At 51.9% G+C, this 22,695-nt stretch overlaps 1 protein-coding gene across 1 annotated transcript in view; it reads left to right on the top strand.

Annotated features, from left to right (window-relative positions):
• Window positions 1-11,618: 11,618 nt before the first annotated feature.
• Window positions 11,619-22,695, top strand: part of Bdkrb2 (bradykinin receptor B2) — a 30,754-nt gene continuing 19,677 nt past the window's right edge. Inside the window, exon 1 of the mRNA XM_004665608.2 lies at window positions 11,619-11,902. The gene's annotated coding sequence lies outside the window, so the exon portion shown is untranslated. The remainder of the gene's footprint in view (window positions 11,903-22,695) is intronic.

Genomic DNA, 22,695 nt, shown 5'->3' with positions numbered 1-22,695 from the left:
CCTCCCGCCTCGGCCACCTGTGTGCTGGAGTTACAAATGTGCGCCACCGCGCTGGCTAAGTGCCCCTTCTAGCTCAGCTCCCGGGGAGAGCCCCGTGAGAACGGTGGCAGAGAGAGTGGAGGTGGAGGGAGTGGAGGTGAGGGCAGCGAACTGGCATGTGAAGAAGGCCGGTGACAGTAATGAGAGCCACTCCTCTCTCTCCTCCTCCCTCAAATTCTACACATTTGCCACCACCGGGGATCTCAGTGTTGAAATTTCCCATCTCCAGGAGGAAGTAAAGAGGTTCTTTCTCAGCTCATGCAAGGGGTTTCTTTTGCATGGTGTTCTTAGTTGGATGTCATTTTGGGTCATCATCGATCCCCTCACCAGTGTCAGCCTGGTCCCCAACGCAGAGCTGAGCACCGGGCAGCAGAGCAGAAGCCCCAGGCAGGGTGCGATCCGGGTGGCCCCCATCGCCACCACCCCGGGCCAGATCCTTTAGAGCAGCAGCTGCCACCGGCCTCTGAGCACCCTGCGTATGAGCTGACTTCTTATCTTTGGCCTCGTTCCCTAGACCTGTTTTTCCATACCTGAGCCCCTCCCTGGGAGGGAGGTCTTTTTCTAGAATCCTGACATTGTGGTTGGTCAAACTTGACCCCAGAACTTGGCATCATGGCTGGCCTCTTCCCGAGCCAGCCTCTAGCCCAGACCAATCAGCTGTCTCTCTGGCTCACCTGAGCCAGAAGGTGACACTCATAACCATAAGGTTATAAATATGGTTTATCAGGGAAGTGCAATCTCTCTCTCTCTCCTGCCTGACCACTTGTAAACCTCTAGCTTCTGGTGAGTTTCCCCTCTGCTCAGCCCAACCCGGCTGAGCCCAGGGGAGAACCCCGTGACCCCTACTTCCCACGTGGGTTCTTTGCCACCTGCCCCCCACCCCCGCCTTCCACACAGCAGGAGCTCTTTGTACTTTCTTTTCTGCCCTCTCTACTGTTGTTCCAGACCCACCACGTGGGACCCGAGGCCATGAGGGCGTATTCACTTTCCTTCCCTTGGTTTTGTACATCCCTAAATCAATATAATAATTTAGTAATTATCCTTCTCAGTCTCATTTTATTCAATTGTTTGGTTAAAAGCATGCATGAACCTAGGGTTGGGGTTCAAGGACTTTCCTAAACCCCTAGCACACCATTTCAACTCCTGGGGGCAAGCTAGCTAGCTAGGCTCGCTGAATCTGAGAGCCTTGGGTTCAAATAAGAAATCTTCTCTCCGCAAATCAAGTGGAGAGTGATTAAGAAAGATACTCATTGTCAACCTCTGACCTCCACATTCACACACATGTGCACATCCTGCACATACACGTGTGTGCCCGCACACATGCAAACACACGCCACACACATGCACGCACGAAAGGAAACCCCTCAACAGTTGTGTGGGGGAAGGTGGAAGTGACCTGAAATTAGAGGTGACATGAGAAATCACCTACAGTTTGCCAGGAGACCTAGGCAAGAGTGGCTAAGTTCTGGCAGTTAGCTGGTGACTGTGAGGACATGAGCCCAAACGGTGGCTTACTGAGCCTCTGTGTCCCCATGCGGACAAGTGTGATGATTCCTGCCAGGGAGCCGTCTCCCCGGAGGCGTCACTGGAGACCCGGCAGGACCCGGCTGGGGCTGGAGCTCAGCACTCGGCACTTAGAGGCCAGACGAGGGCGCTTTGCAAGGGGGGTCCCCGAAGGTGAGCTACCTGCCAGGAATACATTCAGGAAAAAGAACTGAAGGTGAAGGGAAGGGGACGTGCCCAGCAGGGAAGAGTGCCTGGCACAGCCTTGGTGTCCTGTGACGTCACCCCCCCACACACACACAGAGGAATGCAGCCGAGAATGTCGTATATTTAGAGTGGAGCTCTCCCAGGGAGGCTGGAGCCTTGGGCTGGGACTACATCAGAATGGCCGTGAAGCAAGAGAGGGGCGGAGGGCAGGCAGCTCCAGGAACGCTCACCAGCCTAGGGCAGGTGGACACACTGCCAGGGACAGGTGCGAGCACACCCACGAGCTGAGCCAGGGCCCTGCTGCTCTACCTCGGGCACCGCGTGCCGGGCACCTTGGACGGATCTCTTAACCTCTCTGGCTCAGCACAGGGTGAGCGGTGTAGAGCTGGAACTGCACCTCGGATGCCCCCGAAGTTCTTCGTGACATAAAGGCAGTGAGAGCGAGGAAGGACGAGCCCATTGAGGGTGTGGGGCCCCAGTGTCCGGCCACCCTTCCAGAACCAGCAGACGATCTACGCGTGAGGGCAGATAAGAGAGAAGGGGTGGGTGGCTGGTGTGCCTCGACTAGCGCTGCCATGTGGAGAACAGGGTGGCTCTTCCTGCAAAAGTTAAGCCCAAGAATCTTCTGGGCATTCTCCCAAAAAGACCAAAGCAGAGACTGGCCAAAACCCTCCCTACAGATGCGGGCAGCAACGGTGTTCCCCACAGGCAGAAGGACACACAGCCTGAGCCCAGACACTGCTAAGAGGCCAGAAAACACACACACACGCACACACACACACACACACACACACACACACAATGTAGCCAGGTGCCAGGACATTATTCAAGCATAAAAAGGTATGGAACATTGACCCACACAGTCGTGTGATGAGCCTCACCTCCAGTTTGTGAAGCAGATGAAGCCAGACACAAACACTGTCATGCTGCATGCTACATGGTTTCACATGGACATGGATATAGAGGTGATATGGACACAGATACAGATACAATAGATCTAGATATAGAGGTGATATAGACACAGATACAGTAGCTCTAGATATAGAGGTGATATAGACACAGATACAGATACAATAGATATAGATATAGATATAGATATAGATATAGATAGATAGATATAGATATAGATATAGATATAGATATAGATATAGATATAGATATAGATATAGATATAGATATAGATATAGATATAGATATAGATATAGATATAGATATAGATAGATATAGATATAGATATAGATATAGATATAGATAGATATAGATATAGATATAGATATAGATATAGATATAGATATAGATATAGATAGATATAGATATAGATATAGATATAGATATAGATATAGATATAGATATAGATATAGATATAGATAGATATAGATATAGATATAGATATAGATATAGATATAGATATAGATAGATATAGATATAGATATAGATATAGATATAGATATAGATATAGATATAGATATAGATATAGATATAGATATAGATATAGATATAGATATAGAGGTGATGTGGACACAGATACAGATACAGTAGATATAGATATAGAGGTGATATAGACAGAGACACAGTAGAATAGAGATAGAGGTGATGTGGACACAGATACGGTAGATAAAGATATTAGATATAAATGTATATATAAACATCAGTATAGACAATGCATATGCAATATCCAGAATAGGTGACTCCATAGAGATAGCAGGTAGGTGGTGGCCAGGGCCTGCAAGACAGGACCATTTAATGGCCCAGGGTCTCCTTCACTGCTGGTGAAATGCTTGGGAACTGGGCAGAAGTGCCAACACTCTGGATGCCACCGAAGAATACCGTAGAGCCCTGCCAAGAAGAGCGGAGTAGGTGTGCCCACCGAGGCTACCCCTGTCCCACGGTGACTCTGTTCCCATGGCGTCAGCTCTGCTGGGCATGAAGTCAAGGCCGGTGCTTGTGCTGCCCCAGCCTCGGCCACATGCCTGCTGCTCTGCTGGAGGCCGGGTGCCCGTCGTCTTATCTGACCTGCAGGACCTGCGGGACACGCATCATGACCATGCCATGAAAGAACAGGGAGGTGTCAGTGGCCAGAGGGCAAGAGGACCCCGGGAGGAAGGTAAGTCATGGGCACTTGACAGCGGGGTCGCTAAGGGCTACAGAAGGCGGGGAAGGGAGTTCAGGTGAGGGTTGGCACTCTTGAGACACAGAGGGCCGGGGTCTGCTGGGCAGAACACCTGAGCAGTGAGCGATAGTTGGCAGACAGCAGTGGTGGTAGATGCGTCCAGATTACAGAGGGCTCCTGCCAGGGACCAGCCCACTCATGTCACCTGTGGTGGTCAGAAAGCTGAACTCTAATGCCAGGGCTGTGTGGTACTCTCTCAGCGAACAAGGATGGGGATGGGGACAGTTCCAGGCCTTTCCATCCCTACTTCTTCTCATCCTCAGACATTTCAGCCAATTAATTCTGCTCCTCCTGATCAACTCTCTCAAGTCCTTTGGAGAGACGCCCCTGGAAGACCCTGTCCAAGCCCAGCTTCACTCAGTCTCCTGATGAAGAGACAGACCTGGAGCATTCTGGGGCAGAGGCCCAGGCAGCTGTGTGCTGAACTGGGATCATGGTGAGGGTCGCGGAGCACAGAGGGGACACGGCATGAGGACCCAGGCCATCAGTGCCCTGAAGTTGTAGCTCAGTGAGGAGATTGCCAGGGGGTGCCGGGAACCAGGCTGTTGGCTCACTGAGGACCTCCCAGGCTGGGAAGGCCCCACTCAGGGCCCCAGAATCAGGAAGTGAGTAATGGCCTCTGCCCACTGCTGGCGACAGCTCGGAGCAGACAGTTCGGAAGCTCAGCAGGCAGACAGGGAGGCTGACTTCCTACCAAAACCTGCCATCCCCAGTAGCACCAGCATCCTCCTCCCAGGACAGCAGCAGGATGAACAGACAGACAGCAAACAGACAGATCTCCACGCAGCACCTCCACCTTTCTGAGAGCCCTTTCCACCTCGCCTCTGAAGCTCGATGCAGTAGAAATTGAAGATTTCACTTCTTTTAAGCTTGTTCATTCCCAGTCCATTTCATGAGCTGCCACAGAGGGAGGGCTTGACGTTTTCCCTCAGTGTTGAGGCCGAGCTAAACGTAAGGTGCACCAGCTGCAGGGGAAAGAGACTTGTGCGCACACCGCAGCCTTTGAATGTGAAAGGGACGAACAGCCGAGCTGGGGTGTCCCTGCCACACCCTGACCGAGGGGCAGCCGAGCTGGGGTGTCCCGGCCACGCCCTGACCGAGGGGCAGCCGAGCTGGGGTGTCCCGGCCACGCCCTGACCGAGGGGCAGCCGAGCTGGGGTGTCCCGGCCACGCCCTGACCGAGGGGCAGCCGAGCTGGGGTGTCCCGGCCACGCCTTGACCGAGGGGCAGCCGAGCTGGGGTGTCCCGGCCACGCCCTGACCAAGGAGCCAGGCTTTTGTTCCCTTGTTCCCGTGTTTCGCTGCAGCACAAGGGATGACCGCTCAACTTGTCTTGCCAGGGAATTCCTCCGCGTCTCAACTGGCAGTAGTGGTGCCAGGCTCAGAGGGGCCCAAGGAGGTCCGAGATCACTGTGCTCCGCTCAGGGACCACACGCTCATCCTTACCTGGACCTCCTTCACACTCAGCGAGAAGGCCACGCACACACTGCGCTCCCTGCCAGCCAGAGACGCTTCTCCATGGACATGGAGGTAGACACTGAGGACACTCAAAACTCATCAAAGCAGAAAATGAGAGGTAGCTGAGCGCCCAGCACTGAAGGAGACGTCTAACCCACCTTCCAAAGCTCAGGGGACATTGAAGAAGGGCTGAAAGATTGTTAAGAGCTACGGGGTGGGAAGGTGTACTGGGAGGAGCCTCAGTGTAATGGGTGCCAGGGGGAGGGCTCACAGAAGTATAGCAGAATGGGAATACAACTGAGTTGTAGTATGTTCAGAGTTTAAAATTCCCAGTAAAGATTACACTTCAAAAGAAAACAAATAGAGGTCGAATCTCTGGGTTCACCAAAGGCCCAGCACATGCTCCTTGTCTGGGTTCCCTCCTGTGTTGGCTACTGGTTCCCACTCACAGCCAGGGCAACAGAAGGGAAGAAGGGAATGGGGTAAACCAGAGCCTAGAATGCCTTGTCCTTCCGGAGCGAAGGAGGTAGAGAGTGGGAGGATGTGCCCGGGTCAAGAAGAGGAAGAAAGGCAGGTGGGGGCTGGAGAGATGGCTTAGCAGTTAAGCCGTTTGCTTGTGACGCCTTAAGCATTCAGGTTCGATTCTGCAGGTCCCACATAAGCCAGATGCACATGGACACACATGCATCTGGAGTTCATTTGCAGTGGCTACAGGCCCTGGAATGCTCATTCTCTCCCCCTCTCTCTCTCTCTCTCTCTCTGTCTCTGATAAATAAATAAATGAAAATAAAATCTTAAAAGAAAAGAAAGGCCGGCGGGTTTAGCTTCCCCAGGCCTGGTGACAACAGGAGAGAGGCTTGATAAGCTGCAGAATATGACTCATGTCACCCAACATTGTGGGCACAGAGACAGCACGCTTGTCAGCTAAGGAGTCAGACTCGGCCTTGGGCTTACATCAGTTCGGCCACTCACGGCCTGCAGGATTTAAGGCCCCGTTAGGGAGCCTCTCACAGCTTCTGTTTCCTCATCTGTCAAATGGGAGAAAATGACTGGGAAAGTCTCACTTGTGAAAAGTCAGTGGAATGACCACATTGTGCCTGCTTGGGGGGCGGGGAGGCCTGGTCTAGACAATGCTTGACCCCACAAAACGAAGACCCAGCCTGTGCCCCATGATGCCCCAGCAGGGCGGGGAAGGAGATCCTATCAGGAATCTGCACCAGAGGCCAGGAGAGTCAGGTGGAGTAGGTGGTACTGGCTCTGTCAGCTGTCACCCAGGCAACACTACAGCCATGCAAACATTTGGCTGGGAACCCGAGTCAGTCCCGGCCTTCCTGTCCCACACTGATCAGCCTGAGGTGGGGGACGAAACAGCCCTTCCCTGGGTCACACTGTGGGAAAGAGGGCTGCTGGGTAAGGACACAGCCCTCTCCAGCAGGCTGATGGGCAAAAGCTTTCCTCCGAGTCTTTGAGGACCTCTGCCTCACACAGACCTGTGGAGAGAAGGTTCTGGAACATTGCGGTGGAGAGGTTGCAGTCACAAACAAACATGCACATGTGTGCCAACAGCCTGCTTTCTACTTTCTGTTCTGTTTTTTGTTGTTGTTGTGTTTTTGTTTTTGTTTTCTCTCCGCTCCTGGGTTTGGGGAGGCACTTTTCCCTGTCACCTGGGACACGAAGAAGTGCCAAGTATGTGCAAGGGATAAACGGCAGAAAGATGCTGAGAGGGAGCCAGGTAGCTTTGTCAGGCATCTTAGGGAAGGGGCTTGCAAGGGCGAGACCTTACTTCACACAGCTGCCCTGCTGCGGCCACAGAGCTGGAATTTAGCGTCTGCTCCAGTCTCGTCCAATCAGCCTTCTCTCACGCACCTTACCCAGGTGTGCCAACCTCTTCCGGAGATAACCCCTGACCCCAGTAAATAGAGACTTACCAGGAGCCACGGGTGCTAATCCTTTCCCAACTCCTTGACTGTTCATCTCTCAATGCTGACTCTGCCAGGGTGGAAAAGGATATATTTTTGTTGCTATTTTTATAACTTTTTAAAACACAAGCCCTTTTTTAGAAAAATCCCTTTTCATGTTTCTCTTTTCCAGGCCCATGCTCCCACATGGGCTCTTGAGCCACGCGGATGTACGCATTCCCCCTTCCTTGGTTCGAAGACCTCCCTTGCTCCCCTGCCTCCCCTGAATGAATGTAGTAGGTTATAAGCTATCCTTCTCAGTCTGTTTCAATTCCTTGTTAACAACAGACACAAGCCAGGTGTGATGGCACATGTCTTTTAAGCACTCAAGAGGCAGAAGCAAGAGGATCGCTGTCAGTTCAAGGCCACCCTGAGACTACAAAATGAATTCCAGGTTAACCTGTAATTTCTAGAGTGAGACCCTACCTCTAGAAAAACAAAAACAAAAACAAACAAACAAAAAATGACAACAAAACAGATACGAACTCAGGGTTTAGAGTTTAAGGACTTTTTCTGAACCCTCAAGACACTGCAAACCTTATATTTGGCCAGCCAGGCCAAATGAGCCAACAGGTGCAATAGTGGCACGTCTGTCATGATGGAAACAACTGCCCTCGAATTGGACTGGAGGCCCGCTCCAAGGGAGGGAATACATCCCTGATACTGAAAACTTAAATCAGGGGTAGTCATGAGCCCTAGGGGTGTAACATCTACTGATGTCTGGATAAGTGTATATACTATGCTTATCAAACTTCCCAGTAAGCACTTCTCTTAATATTCATACCCTTATATTAATGCTACTCTCACTTTGGGTAGAGAATCTTCTCTTTTCAGATGGCAGTGACCTTGGGACGACTCAGAAGGTATCATGGTGCTAGAAAGAAGTGACTGGAGTACTGAGTAACATCTCGATCACACCTTCCAAGGCTCAGGGTCTAATGCGGAAGAGGTGGCGGAAAGAATGTAAGAGCCAAAGGAAGGGTAGGGCTCCTTACAACGTGCTCCTCCAGACACAAAATGGCCTGCATATCCATGACCTCACCGTGCCTGACACTTCCTAAACAAGACCCTCATAAGAGGAGGGAAAGATCATGACATCAAAATAAAAGAGACAGTGATTGAGCTGGGGAGGGGATATAAGAGTGGAATTTCAAAGGGGAAAAGGGGAGAGGGAGGATATTACCATGGGATATTTTTTATAATCATGGAAAATGTTTTAAAATTTGAGAAAAAAATTTTTTTAAAAACCCTGTTATAATGGGAACCCTGCCTTGCAGGTTTCTCAGCCCACCAAGAAAAAAAACCCAGGGCAGGGGAGGGACAGGCTGGGTCTGAAGCATGTGTGCAGATGGACATAGTACCTCACCAAGTGCATTCAGGGTCTCCAAGCAGCCTTGGGGAGGAGAATGAGCGTTACCAGCCAGGGCAAAGGCAGGGCTCTCCAGAGAGAGATGACAGCCTGGCATGGTGGCACACGCCTTTAATCCCAGCACTCGGGAGGCAGAGGTGGGAGGATTGCCATGAGGTCACGGCCATCCTGAGACTACATAGTGAATTCCAGGTCAGCCTGGGCTACAGTGAGACCCTACCTGGGGGGGGGGGGCGCTGGGGGTGACAGAGAGAGATGACAGCTCATGCAAAAGCCCAGAGTCAGGTGTCATCCTGACACATTTGGGAGCCTAAGCACGCCCCCCTGGGGCCAAAGCACAGCAAGCAAATGTGGAAGGAGCAGAACCCCGCACGCAAGGGAAGGGCCCTGGCTGGGCTTCAGAGGAGCCGCCAGCCCCTCCCTGCATCCTCCCTGAGTACAGCAGCAAGGCTGGAGGCTGGGGTCCTGCAGAGGCCGGACTGAGGGCTGAGGGTGCCACAGACAACAGCTGCAGGGAGCTGGCAGGAAGGAATCCGCCAAACTTACTCATAGCAAAAGCTGAAGTACAAAAGCCATGCCAATCCAGGTCCCTGAGAGGTGCGGAGGAGGCGAGGCGCACTCCCTGCCCGCTCTGCCCTTAGGCAAGGACCATTCACTCACTTTGCCAGACTTAGTGAGTAAAATGTTCAGGTAAAGCAATTCATGTATGGACGGGAGGGAGGGAGGGATGATGGAAGGGAAGGAAAGAGAAGAAAAGAGGATGGAAGGAACGAAGGGAAGGTGTTGTAGTCGGCTCCATGATGCTGGGATGAACCTCCAGACCAGACACAGTTATGGAGGAAGGGAATTTATTTGATGCTTGTAGATCCAGGGGAAATTCCACAATGGAGGAAGAAACTGGCCCCCTTTCACAGGTCCAGGCAGAGAGAAAACCACAAGCAAGAACACCCCAGGAGCCCAAGCAGAGCCCAAGCACTCGGCATGTCTTCAGCTTGGAATTCCTGATCGGCCCCCAAATACACCTTGAGGGGCTGGACCCTAGGACCCGCCTGTGGTGACACCTCCTCCAACAAGGCAGCTGGAGGTGTAATTACAAGCTTTAGTAAACTCCTGAGTCTAGTGGGGGACATCCTTTCAAACTATCACCGAAGGGAAGGAGAGAGGGGGGAGATGGGGACATGGGTAGGTGGATGATCAAATGGTGGACGCGGAGAACAGAAGTGTGAGGGACGCCTGACAGGGCACAGCATAGCCACGAGTGAATAGAGAAAAGGCGGTACTGTGACTTGGTGCTTCCAACAAGAGACAGCGACCAGCCAGTCCAGTGCAACGGCCGGGGACAATGCGACAGCAGGCTGGAAGTTTCTGGGTAGCAAATAGATGGGGTTAGCTGAGTTGCCCACTGTTTGGCTAGTTTGGGTGCTTCCATGAGCTCCAGGACACAGGACTCTCCACAGCGGTCAGGACCGTGGCCCCAAGGTGGTCAGGACAGGTGCAGCTGTGAGTTCCCCCTGTAAGGAAGTGTTGGAGTATGAACCAAGTCCCTTCTCCAGGCAGCCTCCAGCCAGGACTGTTGACAAAACTAGGGTAAGACTGGGGTTCTGTTGTTGTTGATTCATTTCGTTGTTGCTATTTTTTAATATTTTTAAATTTTCATTCATTTATTAGATGTGAGAGGGAGAATGAACAGGTGTGCCAGGGTTTCTTGCTATTAAAAACTAACTCTGGACACATGTTCTACTGTGTGCATCTGGCTCCACGTAGGCACTGGGGAATCAAACCCAGGCCACCAGGCTTTGCAAGCAAGTGCCTTAACTGCTGAGCCATCTTTCCATCCCCGTTGTTTTTGACACAGGGTCTTGCTATGCATTCCCAGGCTGGCCACCAACTCAGGATCCTTCTGGCTCAGCTTCTCGAGTGCTAGGATGGCAAGCCTGCACCGCATCCCAGCTTCTCTGACTGCCTGCGGATCTCACCGATGAGCCAACTTCTCCATCAAGGCCCGTCCATCGCGGGCCCTTCGGCGCTGTCATGAAGGCTGCACGTCCTCTCCACAGGCGCAGGCTCACACACATGGCGTCTCTCTCCAGGTTTAGGGGAAGCTCTGGGAGGCTTGTCCATTCACACACGCCCAGACAGACCAGAAAACCCAGGCCAGCAATCTCTGGGTGGTTGGACAGACCAAGGGTGCAGTCGAGGCACACCCAGGGCAGGAGTTCCTCCACTCAAGTTCACGGGCAACCCAGAGCCTCAGGCCTCAGGCCACCCTGTAGCCTTTCTGGGACTCAAATTTTCCATTCTTTTCACTGCAGGGTTGGATTTGATTATGGCTTTACAAACTTGATAGAGAGAGCTTCAGGAGACACACAGACAGCTGCTGGGGTACATTCCTGGGGGGTGCCCCCTTACTCCTGGCTGGGCTTCTGAGAGGAGGGTTTTAAGACTTTAAGCCAGCGTCTGATCTCCCTGCCCTGTCTAGCTCTTCCATGCTGGAGAGCGAAGACCAAGGCTGTTCATTTATCTGCAGAGGAAGCCAGGCCGCAGGAGTATGGAAGGGAAGGAAATTGCTTCTAAATGCCTCCGAAGAAAACCCGTGTCCTGTAAAAACTAACACAGTTCCCCAGAGGACCAGGCGGGACCTGTATCCCTTCTCTGAGATATTTCTGGATTTCTGCCACTGGCACCCTTGGGAGGTGTGTATGACATTAAAAATAAAAACACTGCCGAACTCCCCCTTGCCCAATTGGCCGCCTTCCGTTTACAACGTCTACATAAACACCCATTGTTTACACCTAAAACTTAAGACACCAAACAACCTCCTCAAGCAATGAAATCATGGAAAACAAGGTTATGTGAGCCAGTCCCACGCGGTCCTCTGCAGCCGGCTCTGTGGCTTTCAGGACGCCGCTGCCACCCCGGGCTCTGCCGGGCAGTAGTGGACAGTTGAACACTCCTGGGCTCGCGGGGAGCAGGGCTCTGAGGTCAGCGGGAAGCTGGGATCCAGAATCCAGAGCTGGGACTGAGGTGGAGGGAGGAGGTGCCCCGAAGGGCGATGACATCACCAGCAGCCCTTGAAAGATGAGCTCTCCCCACTGCCACAGCAGCCCGGCTTCTGGGAGGGGAGGGACGGGTGCAGGAGGCTGGCAGCCATCGGGCCAAGGGACCTGCAGAGACACCAGCTCGGCTCACTCCAGACAAGGTAGGTGCTGCTCATTCCAGACAGGGTGGGGGCCTGTCCCTGCTCAACTTCCCCGAGAGGACAGGAGTCCCAACAAAAGGGAGGGTGGCAGCCGAGGCTGAGTTCCAGACTCTCTGGAACTTAGAAGAGTTGGAGTTGGGGAAAGGCTCCTTTCTTCCCCAGGCTGAGGAGTGGCCCGGGAAGGGCCACAGTTACTTGTGAGCAGGAAGAATTAATTACCTTACTAGTTCCCGGCTGCCTTTTCCCTGGAGCTTGGAGTGAGTGGTGGGATATTGAGTGTTGTGGTCCCTGCGTGGACAGAGAGCAGAGGAGCAGGGACAGGTGTGGTCCTGTGTGATGACCCTGGGGAGGCTCCGCGCCGCCTCTCAGCCTCGTTTTCTCTGTCTGCAAAGTGGCCGTCTTGACTGCTCCTTGGGGACAGCATGGGCTAAATCAGGGGGTTTGTTGTTGGGGGTTTTCCTCCACTCAGGCTTTGAATCCGGACTCTGCACCACTTCTGTCCCGGTTCCTCTTCAGGGCGGAGACAGCGTGGTGGTTCTGAGTGGCCTTTATGTCCCGCCCTGGGTTCGAGTCCCAGCTCTGCTCCCACCCCATGAGTGGCATTGGTAGACAAAGCATTGTGTCCGGGGGGTCCTGGGTCTTTCAACAGGCTCCTCCCGGTCGCCTCTCTTGTGCAGGGCATGATTTCCGCAGTACCTGAGGCCGGGGTGGGGTGGCAGCAGCGACGCACGTGGGGCAGGTCAGAGTGTGTCTCCCTGAGTCACTGGCTCCCTGGCCAGCCCACGGGAAGCAGGAGCTCGGGCTGGGTGGGGTGTGGGGTGATGAGGGGCCGCCTGCTGGGCCAGCTCCAACTCTTGTACCTTCTCTGGGTGAGAGAAGGTCTTGCTGGGAACCTGATGAGCAGTGACCCGCACATAGCACACACCCTCCCCCACTGCCTAGAGAAATACCACACTGTGCCCCTCTGCGGCCCGGGAATAGTGGAGGTGACAGGATCACCCTACCTTGGTGGGGCCCGGGAGCTTAGAGGAGCACTTGCTGTTTTCTCCCTACTTGGGTGGAAGCAGGAGACAGGTAGGAAAGTAGGCTTAGAGAAACCGTGAAAGGGAGAAAGTGCTTATACTGACCCCAGGGGGGAGGGAGGGACCCCAGGGTCTCCTGCCAGCTCTGAACTTCCCGTACTACAAGTTGATGTTGCCGCAAAAGCCACCCCTGCCCATCCCCCATCATGCTCTTCAAGCCCCGCCTCCAGCACAGATGAGGAAACTGAGTCTGGAGGGAACAATCTCTGCAGAGTCCTTTGCAGTGTCCAGGGAACCCCACAACCTCTGTGGGACTCAGGCTCTGTTAACTAAAGCGAGGAGTGGATGAGATGATTGACGGAGCCTGAGGACTTTGGGTTACACCCAGCCCAGCAGAGGCTGACCAAGAGGAGCAGGGGAACAGTTCTGCCAAGCAGCCCGTGGCGACACAGTGAAGGGCTGGGTGGGCTCCGGGGTGTCGAGGCTGACGCGAGGGCTGCGCCTCTCACCTGGGCAGCTACGGTCGGGAAGGAGAGCTCTGCGCGCTGGTCAGAGCGCACTGGCCTCTATCGGCCCCCAGCTGCCCTCCCCGCACGTGAGAAGCGGGCTGACGGCCTGGGTCTGCTGCACGGCGGCAGGGCTGGTTCTGTGGCCAGCTCTGAAAGCACACCGTTCAGGACGAAGCAAAAGCAGTCTGTCTGAAAAGGTGACCTTCTGTGTGATTCCTACTGAGTGACATTCCGGGAGAAGTCTCTGGAAACTGTAAGGAAATCCCGGTTGCAGGACAGAGCTGGGGAGGATGAGTTCCCAAAGTGCAGGAGCGTCTCAGGGCCCGGGGACCCTGCTGTGTGGTCCTGTGGGGAGGTTCGGTCACGCGTGTGTGTTCATCCTAACCTGGAGGAGGTCGTCAGCAAGGGGGGTACCCTGATGTGACTACAGGCTCCGGTGACAGTCAGGTGTCTGCGTATGTCCAGTTACCACAAGGACGCACCATGTCAGACAGTCTTGATAACAGGAAAGATTGCACGTCGGGATGAGGCAAGATGGGAATCTTCAGTATTTTTCCTTCAATTCTGTTTCAAAACAAAACTGCTCTTAAGTAAAGCCCACAAAGCAGGTGGTCTGGGAGCTGCTTTAAGAATTCAAAACCTGGAGCGATTACTCAGTGGTTAAAAATTTTGCAAAGCTGGGTTTTATTTCCTAGTATCCATATAAAGTGTGATGCACAAAGTGGCACATACATCTGGAGTTCATGTGTGCAATGGTCAGATGTCTTGGTGTGCCCATTCTCCCTCTCTCTCTCCCTCTCTCTCTCTCTCTCTCTCTCTCTCTCTCTCTCTCTCTCTTTCTATCTGTCTATCTCAAATAACTAAAAATTTAAAAAAATACAAGCCAAGCATGGTGGCACATGCTTTTAATCCCAGCATTTAGGAGGCAGAGGTAGGAGGGTAATTGTGAGTTTGAGGCCAGCCTAGTACTACAGAGAGAGGGCCAGGTCAGCCTGGGCTACAGTGAGACCCTACCTTAGGGGAAAAAAGGAATACAAAAACTCAAGGTCAAGAGTCAAGGGGGTAGAAACTACAGAGTCCCAAGAAGCTGAATGCTCTCATCCAATCACTGCTTCCTCGGACCAGGAACCCTCACCCCTGAGTAGCCCCCCGAGTGCCCTGCTGCCGGGCCAGTTTGCTGGCCGTGTCACGGGCAGCCTGTCCTCTCAAGAGGGCGTAGCAACAGCCCTCACCTCAGAAGAAAGCTCGCTCCTCCCATGGAGCCGCGGCCCTGCTCATCATTACGTGGGTGTGTGGGAGTCCACTCTCGCTGGCCTCTCTGGGGTAGTGTCCAGAGCCCTTTATTGGCTCTCTGGGGACAGGGAGAAGCCACAAGTGGCTCTGACCCCAAAACAACCCCTGGCCGCCTTCCACAACAAGCCCAAGGGAATTGTCTTTTTTCTCTGTTACCAAAGTGGGATCTCTAAGAAAAACACAAAACTCAAGCCGTGTGTGGTGGTGTACACTTTTAATCCCAGAACTCCGCAGGCAGAGGTAGATGGATCGCCATGAGTTCAAGGCCAGCCTGAGACTACATAGGGAATTCCAGGTCAGTCTGGGCTAGAATGAGACTCTACCATGAAAAACCAACAATGAAAAAATAAAATAATCCGGGCATGGTGGTGCATGCCTTTAATCCCAGCACTTGGGAGGCAAAGGTAGGAGGATTGCCATGAGTTCGAGGCCACCCTGAGACCACATAGTGAATTCCAGGTCAGCCTGGACTAGAGCAAGACCCAACCTCGAAAAACAAAAAACAAAACAAAACAAAAAATTAAAACTTTCTTCTCTCTCAAATCAACACAGTTCAAGGCTACATGGGCAGAATGGTTTTGGGTCCAGTGTCCTTGTGCCACTGACTAAGAAGCCATCTGAGCCTCCACCCTCCCCTCCTGCCCCTCCCCTCCTCTTCCTCCTCCTCCTCATCCCCTTCTGCAGAAGCCAGGCTCGGATTAAATCTCACCCACTTCCTCCCCACTGTGTGGCCTAGTGCAAGCAATCTAGCTCTTTGAGCCTTTTCCTTCTGATATGCACTGTAATCGAATCAGAGAGTACCTAAGTATTTATAGTGGGAATCCCTTGAGGGTCTGGTGTGTGAGGGGATCGAAGCCCTCAAATGTGGGGTGAGGGAAAGAAGTTCAATTAGAGTCACAGCAGCTCAGCTGGAGGGGAATTGCTTCTGCGTCCGTGGGGAGCCTGGTTCGAGCCACCTGGGATGCTGTGCCCGCCGCTACCAGAGTGTGAGGAGACAAAAGCACTCGAGAGGCAGAAATGCTCCTTGCCCTGCTTTGATTCCTGTACATTGGATACACCTTTCCATGACCATAATGTACCCCATAAAGACGTACAAATCGTATGTAAAAACACTGGCCTGGGGTGTGTTATGCCCTGGCTTCCATTGAGGTACCTCAAAGAGAAAGAGAGAAAGAAAAAGAGAGAGAGAGAGAGAGAGGAGCTACTAGATTACTAACATGCAGAAATAAGACACACACACCTGCCCTGAAAGTCCAGGACACACTAGGATGGCTGACTGACTCTGGAGGAGTGTGTGACAGGGCTGGACAAGGCCAGGAGGTGGCTTTCCAGTCACTACATTCTCTTTAACACTCTTCGAGTTTTTATCATGAGCAGGCAGAGCCTTTTGCAGAAATTTAAATGTGAAAAGCAAAACAAACATGAACGAGTGGAAATGAGCCGAGCATGGGGACACACACCTGTAATCCGCCACTCCCGAGGCTGAGGCGGAAGAGGTTGCCGGGGTACAAGGCCAGCCCCGGCACATGTGACTTCCACTCTATAGAGTGGGACCCTACCTCAAAACGAGAGAGAGAGGGAGAGAGAGACGAAAAGGAGGAGGAAGAGGCAGAGAGGAAAGAACAGTCCATCAGACGTTCCTATTTCTACAGCTTTCTATCCTCAGTGTAAGTGTGATGAGAAGCTCTGAGAGGAAGGGATGGGCACTTCACTCATTTGTGCCTGTACCCAGAAGCCAGCTTGGCAGAGAAGCAGCAAGAGCAAGGGTGAGACCCGAGGGCGGCAAGAGAAGCAGGCCCTGGCTCTTTGAGGCCCTCCCGTGACTCTGTGAGGAGCAGCTTCCTCTGAGCGCACACTCAGCGTGCCTGGCTCTGGGCTCATCCCTGGCTCTGTGATGCTCCAGGAAACAGCCTCAGCCACACAGACTGAGATCCTGTGACATTTTCTGGGTGGTGATGGGAGATTACTTGATTAAGCATTACTGCTAAATAGGAAATTAATTGCATTACATAATTCAAGAAAGAGGGAAACATGTGAGAGGAAAAAAAATGATAATGATCAGTGGACCCCTTCAGTTAAAGTCTTGGTTGTAGCCAAGAAGTCGATTGCAATGTGATTGCCAAGTTTAGTAACTGTTTGGAGCAGCTGCTTAGAAAAGATAAATAACTTGCAATAATATGGAACTAAAATCTCATGTTATTTCAACTAAGGCTGAGAGAGGGAAGGGCGAGGAGAACAAGAAATGTGCTGAAAGCTTCTCCTTGTCTAGAAGATGAGTAACTGTTTCTCTACTCTTGGTTCTAAGACAGTTCTCAGGTTTATCGGTAACATGAAGACAGCCGTTAGAAGACTAAAATGCGATCTATTGTGCTTAGCCTACAAAGAACATGCATTTACAGAAATTGGCTTTGTGTGTCCCAGTCCTGAAGAAACTCTCAATAGATAGATGTTAACATTGATAATCTCAGATATAAAACTCTGACAGGCTGTATCACCTGCCCATTCTGGGGAAATGAACATCACATATTAAAAACCAGGGCTAGAGAGATGGCTCAAGGTTAAAGGCGCTTGCCTGCAAAGCTTGATGGCCAGGGTTCTACTCCCCAGTGCCCACGTGGAGCCGGATGGCTCCCTGCATCTGGAATTCCCTTTGCAGTGGCAGGAGGCCCTGTGCACACCCCCCTCTGTCTCTCTCTTTCTTTCTCTCTCTCTCTGCAAATAAATAATAAATAAATTTTTAAAAGCTAAACATCATGTGCCACTGGAAAACAGTTTATCTTCATTTTGGAAATGAATGACTGTGATAACTCTTATCAAACTTTGGATACAACCAAAACCATCATCAGAGGAACCTTTAAATTAAAAAAATTACTAGCTGGGTGTGGTGGCTCACGCCTTTAATCCCAGCACTCGGGAGGCAGAGGTAGGAGGATTGCCATGAGTTCGAGGCCACCCTGAGACTCCATGATGAATTCCAGGTCTGCCTGGGCTAGAGTGAGACCCTACCTCGAAAAATCAAAACAAATAAATAAATTTTAAAAATTATATCTTTATTTAATTATTTATCTGTAATGAGAGAGAGAATGAGTGCAGCAGGGTCTGCTGCTGCAAAGGGACTCCAGGTGTGTGGGACACTTTATACATCTGGCTTTACGTGGGTCCTGGGGTATTGAGCCCTGGCTGGCAGGCTTTACAAGTAAGTGCCTTTAAACACTAAGGCCACTTCCTCAGCCCCTTTAAATTTTAAAATATAAGCTGTAGGGTTCACACACAAGTGAATTAATTCAAATTTAATTCAAAGAATAAAAAAGAACATGAGCTGAGTAAGGTAGTGCAGGCTCGTAATCTCAGCTACTCGAACGCTGAAGCAGAAAGATTACAAGTTCAAGACTAGCCTGGGCAATGTGTGGGGCACTCTTGTCTCAACATAGCATTAACAAAATAGACGAGACTTTGTAACTCGGCAATAGGTTGTAGCCCAGGATATGCAAGGCCCTACCTTCAGTTCTTGGTGGGGAGTGGGGTGATAAAAACTAGGTAGTAAATAATGACCAGTGGTCTGGAAAGACGGCTCAGCAGTTAGGACAACTTGCCTGCAAAGCCTAATGACCATGCTTGGTTCCCCAGTACCCACTTAAAGCCAGATGCACAAAGTGGCACATGCACCTGGAGTTTGTTTGCGGTGGCTGGAGGCCCTGGCACGCCCATTCTCTTTGTCTCTCTTTATCTCTCTCTGCTTGAAAATAAACTAAAAATATATTTTTTTAAGATTTCTTTTTTAGAAACATTTTATTTACCTATTTTATTTATATATGGGAGACAGAAAGAGGGAGAGAGCGAAAGATACAGAAAGTGAAGAATGGGCGCACCAGGGCCTCCAGCCACTGCAAACTAACTCCAGACACATGCACCACCTTGTGCATCTGGCTTATGTGGGACCTGGATAATCAAACCTGGGTCCTTAGGCTTTGCAGGCAGATGCCTTAATCACTAAGCCATTTCTCCAGCCCCTAAAATATTTTTTAGAAATTAAATTTTAAAACAATAACCAGAAAAGAAAGAATAAGAAAAAGCAAAAGGAGTGATTTAAAAGAAGACAATCATTAACATTAGCAAACCATCAAAGAGGAACTGAGAGCTGGCCTCTTTGAAGAGAGGCCAGAGAAGGGGACCATCGAGCCTCGGGTCTGGAGACAGGCAAGATGATGGGCGGCTGCTCTGAGGAGTGGCTAAGGGGAAACCTGCAGGCAGAGCTGGAGCCTGTGTGAGAGTCGCCCAGCTGGGGTGGGCATTTTACCAGCACCTGGAGATCTCTCCTTGCCACTTCGTTTCCAAGAGGGCCACATCTTGCTGAAGATCCATGTCCACCATCTCTGGTCCAACTCTTCATACATGTGTTTCTCTGATTTTAATTGTTAAAGAACTGTGTGTGTGTGTGGGGGGGTGTTCATGTTCATGCATGTGCAGGTGCCTATGTATCTGAGAGTGCATATGCACATGTGTGCCAGGGCATGACAAAGCCATAGGACACCCTTGGATGTCATGCTCTGGGCACCATCACCCACTTTATTTTGCTTGCTTTTTCAAGGTAGGGTCTCAATCTAGCCCAGGTCAATCTGAAATTTACGGGGTAGTCCCAGGCTGGTCTTGAACTCACAGTGATCCTCCTACCTCTACCTCCTGAGTGCTGGGATTAAAGGCTGTGCGCCACCATGCCCAGCACCACCCATTGTTTTTTGGGGTTTTGGGTTTTTTTTTTTTTTTTTGAGAGTCTCTCATTGACCTGAAACTTACTGAATGGACTAGACAGGTTGTCCAGTGGCTCCCAGGGATCTTTCCATCTCTGCCTTTCTAGCACTGTGATTACAAGTATGTGCCACCATACCCAACTTTTTAAAAATATTTTAGATTTTTATTTATTTATTTGAGAGTGACAGACACAGAGAGAAAGAGGCAGATAGAGAGAGAGAATGGGTGCGCCAGGGCCTCCACCCACTGCAAATGAATTCCAGATGCGTGCGCCCCCTTATGCATATGGCTTATGTGGGTCCTGGGGAATCGAGCCTCGAACAGGGGTCCTTAGGCTTCACAGGCAAGTGCTTAACTGCTAAGCCATCTCTCCAGCCCGCTTTTTATTTTTTTGAATAAAACCAGCAGAATGCCTTTATTATGTGAGGGTGAGAGAGAGGGAGGGAGAGAACTGGCTGGCCTGGACCTACGGCCCCTGCGATTGAGCTCCAGACGCGTGCGGCCCTTGTGCACATTTGTCCACTTGCGTCACTGAGCATCTGGCTCATGTGGGATCTGGAGAGCCGAACATGGGTCCTTAGGCTTTGCAGGCAAGCACCTTAGCTGCTAAGCCGTCTCTCCAGCCCCCCTTTTTTTAGGCCTTCAGGATTAGAAGACAAGCACTTTACCAACTGAGCTATATTTCCAGCCCTAGAAACCTAGGGAGCCTCCGAGCCCCAGGCACATGGATGCACTGGTTATGTAACTGCTAGTATCAAGAGTAATAATAAACCAGCATTTAGACGTTAGAACCAACCAGCCTTGTCTGACAGCCCAGGGTCAGGCTCTGCCAGTGTCTTGCTAAGTGACCCAGAGCGGTCACTGGCCTCCCTCCTTCCTCGCCTGTGTGGATCGAGGGATAATGGCTGCTATTGGGCTGACAAAACAAGATTGCATTGAATGTGCCAGCATCATGCCCAGGATTGAGGAAACTGGTTTACTCCTGCCTCCTTGGTCCGCTTACTGAGATCCTCTTCAGGGCGTCCCCAGTTCAGAAACCTCAGTCACAAGCGCTCAGAACCTGATGGGAGGCTGTGGTTCAAAGCCTATGCCCAGGTGAAGCAGAGTGTGCCTAACGGGGGAAGGGGCACACAGAAGGTGGACACAGCTGAGCAATGTGCCCAGTGCCCCGCCCTGGCCCCAGAGCATTACTGCCACCCGAGATTCACAAATGTTCCTCACGGTAAACCTGCTCGGTAGGTATTGCATCCTCACCTGACAGTTGAGGGAATGGTGTCTCGAGGCAGCACACTGGCTGAGCTGGCGTGTGAACCTGGCGCAGCCTCCCCGGGCAGGCAAAGGGGCGGAGGTAGCAACTGTGAAGCCGCTGGACCGTGCGGAAGGCGGCCGTGCTGCAAGAGGGAACAGCCGTGGAGAGGTGGGGTCCGGGGAGGCTGGCGGGACCCTAAGTGCAGCGCCAGATGTTCCTCCACAGTGAGGACTAGCTCCAGAGACGAAGCCAGGCACCGACTAGGCCACAGCTGGGACGCCTTGCCCGCCCGCCCTCCCCGTGCGCCACGTCCTCCAAGCAGTGGACACGTGTGTTCCGTGGGAAGATAAGTGCCAGCCAGGGGCCTTTCCTTGCAAGGTGCCCAGAGTCCCTTTAGTCCCTGTGACTGGGTGAGGGTAGCCGGGCCACTGACCTCACTGAACAGTCTTTGGATGTGGAGAAAGCGGAAGTGACCGCCACACCTGAGACAAAGGGACGGTGGTGAAATCCTGAGCCACAGAGGTAACCGCCCTCCATCTACAGCCACCCTCAGAAAGCTCACAGAAGGGTCACAGCCTCAGGGGATGGCAGACCTAGGATCTGAACGCAGGCCGCGTGCCTGCATCACCCAGGTTCATGTCAGCAGTAGGTGTGCCTCGCATGCTGGAGCTGGGATAGGAGGACAGTGAGGAGGAAAACCCCAAAACCCGGAGTGCGGTGTGAGTTCCAGCCCTCCTCTCCCCAGCCTTGGAGTCCTCCCTCACAGGCTGAGATGAGAGGCCATCCCCCGGTGGCATTCTGATGGCATTTTTGCATTGCAAAGTGTAAAAGGAGCATCAGACCGGCTGGAGAGTAAGAAGAACCCAGCTGCCTTTAGGCATCTCTGCAGCAAGTACATCACACTCCAACCGAGGAGCATCTGTACACCGGGGAGAAACAGGTTCTCTGCCATAGTCGTCCAGTTTCCATTTCTGTAACAAAACAACCAAGGCACAGCCAGGCATGGTGGCCCATGCCTTTGATCCCAGCACTGGGGAGGCAGAGGTAGGGGGATAACCATGAGTTCGAGGCCACCCTGAGACTCCATAGTGAATTCCAGGTCAGCCTAGGCTAGAATGAGATCCTACCTCAAAAAACCAAAAAATTAAATTAAAAAGTAACCGAGGCAGACCAACTTTGTAAAGAATGAGGTTTGTGGCCAGGTGAGGTGGCACACAACTGCAATCTGGAAGCCTGAGGTGGGAGGCGCCTCATGAGTTCAAGGCCAGTGTGGATGACATGGCAAGAGCCTGTCTCAACAACCTCTCCCCAAACACACACACACACACACACACACACACACACACACACACACACACACACAAATAAATACCAGCAACAAGGAAACCCTGTGGAGGCTGCTCCCCAGGAGGTAAAATTCTTGCTTTGCAAGCAAGAGAACCTAAGCTCAATTGCCAGAACCCAGGTAAAAGTGCCAGGCACGGTGGCACACGCCTGTTACCCAGTGCTAGCGAGGCAGAGACAGGCAGCTCCCTGGGGCTTGCTGGTCAGCCGACCTAGCCTAATTGGTGAGCACCAGGCCAGTGAGAGACCCTGTCCCTCTAAAAGGTGGATCGTGCCAGAGAGGAACAAACTACTCTTGTCCTCCAGCCTCTACGGGCACCTACACAGGTATATACCCACACAATGAAAAAATAAAAGAAAGGAAGGAGGGAAAGTAGGAAGTGAGGGATGGAGGGAGAGAGGAAGGAAGGAAGTGAGGGATGGAGGAAGAGAGGAAGGAAGGAAGTGAGGGATGGAGGGAGAGAGGAAGGAAGGGAATGAAGGATGGAGGGAGAGAGGAAGGAAGGAAGTGAGGGATGGAGGAAGAGAGGAAGGAAGGAAGTGAGGGATGGAGGGAGAGAGGAAGGAAGGGAGTGAGGGATGGAGGGAGAGAGGAAGGAAGGAAGTGAGGAATGGAGGGAGAGAGGA

Source organism: Jaculus jaculus, chromosome 7, assembly GCF_020740685.1.
Source record: "Jaculus jaculus isolate mJacJac1 chromosome 7, mJacJac1.mat.Y.cur, whole genome shotgun sequence".
Lineage (NCBI taxonomy): Eukaryota > Metazoa > Chordata > Mammalia > Rodentia > Dipodidae > Jaculus > Jaculus jaculus.
This window is presented reverse-complemented; position numbering and strand designations above follow the sequence as displayed.